A 551-nucleotide genomic window follows, 5' to 3' on the forward strand; every position below is an offset into this window, starting at 1 on the left:
CCCTGAGATTTTTAAACATAAACCAATACTGTAATGTGCGCCTTACTGTAATCCATGGTAGTTTCCCTTCTCTTTGCTGCTCTTCCTTTTACATCCTTATCTCTTCTCATGCTGAGAACTTCTGTTTTGCAGCTGAGTGCCTTGTCTCTGGAATGGACACACGGTGTCTGTGTGTAGGTTCACAACCTGAGCCAGGACTACAGGAAGAGGCAGTCAGCTGCAAAGGGAAGTTCTCCCCCAGCATGAGAAGACACGAGGATTTTAAAAGAGAAGGGAAACAACCATGGATTACAGTGCGGCGCACATTACAGTATTGGTTTATGTTAAAAAATCTGAGGGTTTCATGTCAATTTAAGTGCATTTTTTTACAAAATTTTTGGGTTTGATAATAAGTTGCGCTAATATTGCGCAACACAAAAATTCGCACCTGCCGCCATTTCATTCTATAGGGTCTCGGCTTTCAGAAAATATATCATGTTTGGGGGGTTTTAAGTAATTTTCCTAAAATGTGGATTATAACATGGGTACAAAAAAATGGGGGGGGGGGAGAG

General features: G+C 41.4%; 1 protein-coding gene across 1 annotated transcript in view; it reads right to left on the reverse strand.

Moving 5' to 3' along the window:
- LOC108802737 overlaps window positions 1-551 on the reverse strand; it is an 18,191-nt gene that overhangs the window by 12,914 nt on the left and 4,726 nt on the right. The gene's annotated exons all lie outside the window — the stretch shown is intronic.

The sequence above is a fragment of the Nanorana parkeri genome, unplaced genomic scaffold, assembly GCF_000935625.1.
Source record: "Nanorana parkeri isolate BGI_ZX_2015 unplaced genomic scaffold, ASM93562v1 scaffold3074, whole genome shotgun sequence".
Classification (NCBI taxonomy): domain Eukaryota; kingdom Metazoa; phylum Chordata; class Amphibia; order Anura; family Dicroglossidae; genus Nanorana; species Nanorana parkeri.